General features: G+C 46.6%; 2 long non-coding RNA genes across 3 annotated transcripts; both read right to left on the minus strand.

The window, feature by feature from the left end:
• Positions 1 to 2144: 2144 nt before the first annotated feature.
• LOC311122189 lies at positions 2145 to 3084 on the minus strand. 2 transcript variants are annotated; one of them, XR_014612390.1, is made up of 3 exons: positions 3040 to 3084; positions 2461 to 2547; positions 2145 to 2204 (listed from the first exon to the last, which is right to left on the minus strand). It is a non-coding gene; the product is annotated as an uncharacterized lncRNA (long non-coding RNA). The 2 variants fall into 2 exon arrangements; XR_014612391.1 differs by lacking the exon at positions 3040 to 3084 and adding an exon at positions 2753 to 2806 and having other exon boundaries at positions 2461 to 2544.
• Positions 3085 to 3418: 334 nt separating this feature from the next.
• Positions 3419 to 4481, minus strand: LOC311122190. The gene is made up of 3 exons (XR_014612392.1): positions 3992 to 4481; positions 3737 to 3777; positions 3419 to 3444 (listed from the first exon to the last, which is right to left on the minus strand). It is a non-coding gene; the product is annotated as an uncharacterized lncRNA (long non-coding RNA).
• Positions 4482 to 7220: the final 2739 nt, after the last annotated feature.

Consider the following 7220-nt stretch of genomic DNA (forward strand, 5'->3'; position numbering starts at 1 on the left):
TGTGACTATGTGAATTTTAGAGGATAAGGGGAAATTATGATAGAGTATATTCTTACCCTATGGGGGATAGGATGTTGTTACAGGTCAACGTTGAAGCTTCCATATGAGGTTTTACCATTATAAGAGGGATAGCATTGGACACAGCTAAATCTAGGGTTAAAAGGGTGACATTACATTTACATTTCAGTCATTTAGCAGACACATGGCGACATGTCATAGACTTCAAGTCTATCATTGAAGAATAAGTTTAAGGGAGAAGGGGGGACTTCATTCATGGTATGGTGTAACATTTGGGAAGATAATATTGATAAATATTAGTGTATTACTGTGAGTCCAGATAGTTCAGATAATATCACTGGGGTTATAGAGGCATTATAAGGGATGCATTTGAAAGGATTTGGTTGCAAGATCAATTAGGCCAGTAGGGGCAGTGATGGGTCAGATTCTAGTTTAAGCTTTGATAACACTGTGTGATGTTTGTACTGACTTTTGAGAAAGTTATGAGATTGAGATAGGTTGGAGAAGTGGTGCCTGGAGACAACACTCAGATGCCGGTGTGGACTGTTCCTGATCTGGATAAAGATGGACAAGTGGAACTGAGGGATAAATATCATTTTGGATTATTTTATGATTTTTCAAATTGGTTTTTCAATATTAGTATGATTTTTAGTGTGATTTATGAATCAAAGGGGGGAATGGATTAATGGATAATGTGATTCATGCATCATTTATGTATCATTTTTTAAATTCTTAGGTGAAATGGAGGTTTAATTTGAAAGTGGTTGTTTTGCAAAGGATACTGTTTGGTCGTTTATTTTCTTGTCATTCCAGAAGCATGTGGGAGAACATGTGGAGATTGGAATACTCAAACAAAGACAATATGACTGGAGGAGATGAAACAAGGAGGGTGTGGCTGATTCCATCATCAACAAGTCCATTGGAAGAGGACACTACAGGAAGAGGAAGTGTAGTGGACTACATTCCAGTGTCTGCAATGAAATATAGACATATTTGATGTGTAATACATAATTGTGTCATATTCTTAGGTATTGATTTTAGTAGAATGATGTTTGATGTTATTGAATGCAGATGAGGATCGTAGATGCTTTTGTTTATTTCGATGGGGTTAGGGACAGAAGGTTTAAGCAGGGAGAGATTCCCTTTCAGGTCCTATGGGTTGACCAGCCTGAGAGTGGATATTTATGGATAGGATTTTGTTTACATGTGTATTTAATGGCATCATAGTTTCAAATGCATTTACATGAGTTATGAGGTTATCTGGAGTACCGACGGTGGTTGCCGGGGGCAGAGGGACCGTGAGAGAATTTTACTGTCTTGATTGATATGGATGGATGGCTGCTGGACAGTTTTTCGCTCTCACACTCCATAGAGATTTATTCATAATTCATAGTAATGTGTTCATACTTCATAAACAGTTGTTCATATGTCATAGTAATGTATTTACACTCCATAGAGATTTCTTCATAGGTCATAGTAATGTATTCACACTTCATAAACAGGTAATTCATAGAAAGGTATTTACACTCTAGAGGAGAATGTTTTTGGGTTTAAGGTTAAGAATATTCAATGAGATAAATGGTTAATAGTCATAATCTTATTCTGTTTGTTTTCGAGACGTTTATTTCGTCTCGAAAGGGGGGAATATCGTATCTGAAGATTATGTCTTTGTTAAATGTTTTTCATGACGGAATGGAATGTTGGTTGTTCAGGCCAGAGGGGGGAGGTTTTATGATGTTATTTGAAATGTGCCGCTTGGAGGGTGACGGCCGAGGGGAGACTGGTGATTGGCCAGAAGAAGGGAGTAGCCCCTCCCTTTGCATTGTTTATAAATAGGGGGTAAACGATTAGACGGCAGAACGGCCATAGCAATCTGGGGAGCCGTTCTCCGGACATCGCGAGTCTGTATCTATGCTGTAGATTCGTGATTTTAATAAAAGCCTCTAACACGATGCAGTATGGCGAACTCTTTGTTGACAGCGATAATTGCCACCATTCATCATATACGACACCCTCTGCTGGAGAGGAAGAGAAACACTCAGTCACAATCACACACACTGTCATCTTACGGATAGACAATGATAACGGTATCTGGTAAAACAGACAGAGGAGACACCAACACTGACCTGTGTGGTCACCTGTAGAGCTAGTGAGCTGTAGACCACATTATCATCTGGTTCTGCTGCCTACAGAGGAGGAACAGGTAGAGAGGTGAACAGGGACAGTTCTGTTATAATGGAGAGTACAGTTTGAAACAGACTTCTCAGTGAAATTAAAAGTGTAGCCAGTTGTAATTGTGATATGTGACATAAAGGTGATATATTATGCCTATAGGTATAATGGTGACATAACCATGACTATATTAACACTGAGGAAACAATCACCTACTGTTGTTTCTGATAACATAATACTAGCTGTGGCTAATCAGCAGAGCAGCTTTACCTTGGCCTGTACTTTTAGTTGGGCCTTGTGCTGGGGGATGACAGTGCTGTATGTGACATCATCATCATCTTCAGGAAATGGGGCCTGCTGGTAGAGAGAGACCCAGATAACAAAAATGTATTGTTATATTGTTATAGTGTACATTTATCTATTGCTTGTTCGCAGACAGAAGATTATACTGTAAATACAATTGTTTTCTAAAACAGATGCAAATTTGCCAAGGCTATGACGTTATATGAGTAACAGCCATAATGTTGTCTAAGACCAACGATGCATGCAGCCATATGTTGACCTTCTGTTCTGTCCTGAACTGATCAGGCATCACAGTGCTGTACATCACGTCATGGTGGCTGTCTGGGCTTGGGCTCTTAGAAATGGAAAGGACAGAAGGGAAACACATGGCTACATGCATAGGAAGACAGAGTATAGGAACTTCAGATACTCAGCTCAACACTGCAGAGAGGAGAGAGAGAGAGAGAGAGAGAAAGAGAGAGAGAATCTTAGCTCCATGCAGAGATGGAGTGATTGGTACTAGTCCAAGATCTCCACAGACCTAAACCAGGTTTATTCAGTTTGTACCTGCTGTGCTGTTTCTCTGGTGTGGCTCACTGTGCTGTATATAATATAACTCCTGAGTGGCGCAGTGGTCTAAGGCACTGCATCGCAGTGCTAACTGTGCCACTAGAGATCCTGGTTCGAATCCAGGCTCTGTCGCAGCCGGCCGCGACCGGGAGACTCATGGGCGGCGCACAATTGGCCCAGCGTCGTCCAGGGTAGGGGAGGGAATGGCCGGCAGGGATATAGCTCAGTTGATAGAGCATGGCGTTTGCAACGCCAGGGTTGTGGGTTCGATTCCCACGGGGGGCCAGTATAAAAAAAAAAAAAAATGTAATCACTAACTGTAAGTCGCTCTGGATAAGAGCGTCTGCTAAATGACTAAAATGTAAATGTAAATGTAATAATGTCCTGCTCAGGGTCAGCAGACTGCAAAGAAATTAACAGCAAAGAGATACAGGACTTGTCTATTTACCAACTAAACCACAGTTTGTTTCCATGATAGGATGCAATCAGAGATTTATTTAGTGAACTGACAATTTCCTGTTCTCTGTCTTTTAAACAGCATTGGGTTCAGTTAGAATATGGGACCTTTTATGTCAACTAATTGATAATCAACTGAAGAAGTAATGCTCGACTCAAATGGTAGATGATCCCAAATCATGAACAGAAAAGCAGATGGTTGAAAATAATAGAATATAATAAAATAAGTGTATCCTACCACTGAGTTGTTAGTTGTCTGGTCCTTGGCCTTATTGTCCTCTGGAATAAAGAGAGGGAGATGTCAATTACTTCTGAGTTTGTTATAGTACAATAATACCTCTGAATGTATTTCTTAAAGACAATTCCTCCAAATACTTTCTGTCATTCAAGATCAATCACAGACAAGCAATATACTGTTGGTCACAATGTCAATACATTTTGTATTTTTGTAAACTATTCTCCTTTTTTATATTCACATAAAATGACTACTTACTATGCTTTGTCCACATCTTCCATGTGACTAGGATACCAGCTGTCACCACCAACAACATGGCCCAAGGAATCAGTAGGACTTTCACATCTATGGACCTGTCACGATGTCGGTGTACGCGGTTGACTGAAGTCAGGCGCAGGACACAGAACTCAAGAGAAAAAACGTAACTTTACTAAAGCTTGTAAAGAAACAAGAAGCCTCCACGCAGGGAGGATCAAATCCGCTCACCAACGACATACGAGTACAAGCAACAAACACGCACAGAACACAATGGGAGCCACAGGGTTATATAGGGGCGGAGTAATCACAAGATGGACAACAGGTGTGAAACAATCTGACACAACAGGTAGAACATAGAAACATAGAACATAGATCGGCAGCAGCTAGTACTCCGGTGATGACGAACGCCGAAACCTGCCCGAGCAAGGAGGAGGGGCAGTCTCGGCAAAATCTGTGACAGTACCCCCCCCTGACGCGCGGCTCCAGCCGTGCGTCGACACCGGCCTCGGGGACGGCCAGGAGGACGCGGCGCGGGGCGAGTGGGATGATTGCGTTGGTAATCCCTCAACATGGATGGATCGAGGATATCCCTCCTAGGAACCCAGCACCGTTCCTCCGGACCGTACCCCTCCCACTCCACGAGATACTGCAGGCCCCCCACACGACGCCTCGAATCCAATATGGACCGAACCGAGTACGCCGGTGCCCTCTCGATGTCCAGCGGGGGCGGAGGAACCTCCCGTATCTCCGACTCCTGGAGTGGACCAGCTACCACCGGCCTGAGGAGAGACACATGGAATGAGGGGTTAATACGATAATTAGTAGGAAGTTGTAACCTATAACATACCTCGTTCAATCTCCTCAGGACTTTGAATGGCCCCACAAACCGCCGACCCAGTTTCCGGCAGGGCAGGCGAAGGGGCAGGTTTCGGGTCGAGAGCCAGACCCGGTCCCCTGGTGCATACACTGGGGCCTCACTGCGGTGGCGGTCGGCGCTCGCCTTTTGCCGCCTGATGGCCCGCTGCAGACGTACATGGGCAGCGTTCCAGATCTCCTGCGAGCGCAGAATCCATTCGTCCACCGCAGGTGCCTCGATCTGGCTCTGATGCCAAGGTGCCAGAACCGGCTGATAACCTAATACACATTGGAACGGAGAAAGGTTAGTGGAGGAGTGGCGGATGGAGTTCTGGGCTATCTCTGCCCAGGTGAGGTAAACCGACCACTCCCCCCGCTGGTCCTGGCAAAACGACCTCAGAAACCTACCCACCTCCTGGTTAACTCTCTCCACCTGCCCGTTACTCTCGGGGTGAAATCCTGAGGTCAGACTGACCGAGACTCCCAGACGCTCCATGAACGCCCTCCAAACCCTAGAGGTGAACTGGGAACCCCGATCAGACACTATATTCTCAGGCACCCCATAGTGCCGGAAGACGTGTGTAAATAGGGCCTCAGCTGTTTGTAGGGCCGTAGGGAGGCCGGGCAGCGGAATGAGGCGGCAGGACTTAGAAAACCGATCCACAACGACCAGGATCGTGGTGTTCCCTTGTGAGGGGGGAAGATCCGTCACGAAGTCCACCGATAGGTGGGACCATGGTCGTTGTGGAACGGGTAGAGGTTGCAATTTCCCTCTGGGCAGGTGTCTAGGAGCCTTACAATGGGCGCACACCGAGCAGGAGGAAACATAAACCCTCACGTCCTTAGCTAAGGTGGGCCACCAGTACTTCTCACTAAGACAGTGCACTGTCCGACCGATACCAGGATGACCAGAGGAGGGTGACGTGTGAGCCCAATAGATCAACCGATCGCGGACATCAAGCAGTACGTACACACGACCCTCTGGACACTGGGGAGGAGTGGGTTTGTTGCGCAACGCCCGCTCGATCTCCGCGTCAACTTCCCACACCACCGGTGCCACCAGACACGACGCCGGAAGTACGGGAGTGGGCTCCACGGAACTCCCCTCCGAGTCATACAATCGGGACAGAGCATCTGCCTTAGCGTTCTGGGAACCTGGCCTGTAGGAAAGGGTGAAAACAAAACGGGTGAGATACATGGACCACCTTGCCTGGCGAGGGTTTAACCTCCTCGCTGCCCGGATGTACTCCAGATTGCGGTGATCAGTCAAAATGAGAAAAGGGTGTTTAGCCCCCTCAAGCCAATGTCGCCACGCTTTCAGAGCTTCGACCACAGCCAACAGCTCCCGGTCCCCCACATCATAGTTGCGCTCCGCCGGGCTGAGCTTCTTCGAAAAGAAGGCACAGGGGCGGAGTTTAGGTGGCATACCCGAGCGCTGAGACAGTACAGCGCCTATTCCAGCCTCGGACGCGGCCACCTCAACCGTGAAGGCTAAAGAGGGGTCCGGATGAGCCAGCACTGGAGCCGAGGTAAACAGGTCCTTCAAATGATTAAAAGCCCTGGCCGCCTCCGCTGACCACCGCAGACGCACCGGCCCCCCCTTCAGTAACGAGGTAATGGGAGCTGCTACCTGACCAAAGCCCCGGATAAATCTCTGGTAGTAATTAGCAAAACCCAAAAATCGCTGCACCTCCTTTAGCGTGGTTGGAGTCGCCCAATTACGCACGGCCGAAATGCGGTCACTCTCCATCATCACCCCTGACGCGGACATATGGTACCCCAAGAAAGAGATGGACTCCTGGAAGAACAGGCATTTCTCTGCCTTAGCATACAGGTCATGCTCCAACAGTCTTCCAAGCACCTTACGCACCAGGGACACATGCTCGGCATGTGTAGCGGAGTATATAAGGATGTCATCAATATACACCACTACCCCTTGTCTGTGCAGGTCCCTGAAAATCTCATCCACAAATGATTGGAAAACTGAAGGAGCATTCATTAACCCGTATGGCATGACCAGATACTCAAAATGTCCAGAGGTTGTGCTAAATGCCGTCTTCCACTCATCTCCCTCACGGATACGCACTAGGTTGTACGCGCTCCTGAGATCCAATTTTGTGAAAAAGCGTGCCCCTTTGCAATGATTCCGTCATACTAGCTATCAGAGGTAAAGGATAGATGTACTTAATGGTAATCTGATTTAGGCCACGGTAATCAATGCACGGGCGTAACCCACCATCTTTCTTCTTCACAAAAAATAAACTTGAGGAAACGGGTGAAGTGGATGGCCGAATGTATCCCTGCCTCAGAGATTCGGTGACATATGTCTCCATAGCCGCCTTCTCCTCCTGAGACAAAGGATACACGTGACTCC

Source organism: Coregonus lavaretus (genome assembly GCF_964263955.1).
Source record: "Coregonus lavaretus genome assembly, contig: HAP1_SCAFFOLD_1366, whole genome shotgun sequence".
Taxonomy (NCBI): domain Eukaryota; kingdom Metazoa; phylum Chordata; class Actinopteri; order Salmoniformes; family Salmonidae; genus Coregonus; species Coregonus lavaretus.